Source organism: Thalia democratica, chromosome 9 (genome assembly GCF_965202585.1).
Source record: "Thalia democratica chromosome 9, ktThaDemo2.hap1.1, whole genome shotgun sequence".
In the NCBI taxonomy this organism is placed as follows: Eukaryota; Metazoa; Chordata; class Thaliacea; order Salpida; family Salpidae; genus Thalia; species Thalia democratica.
The window spans coordinates 26873237-26873573 of NC_139173.1; positions in this window are offsets into that span (position 1 = coordinate 26873237).

The following is a 337-nucleotide window of genomic DNA, read 5'->3' on the forward strand; positions in this document are numbered from 1 at the left end:
CAAAACTTTTAGCCTTGAACTAAAATTATATCTTATAGATATTACTTTATCCTAGGTAATAAAAATTAATTTTACATTACAATAAAATATTTTTAAAACCTTAAGATTTTTAAAGTATTATACAGCATCTTAAGGTTTTCATAATTTGGAAAGTATGATATCTTACATAAAAAAAATAACTTAATAAAATTTAGTTTAGAATTAAATTAAACATCTTTTGATGAGTTTGTAAACAAAACATATTTTGAATAGTTTTATGTAATATTTGTATGTATTTTTAGATTGTAATTAAATACGTTATAACATTATACTTTGTAAACTTAAACGTCAATTAACT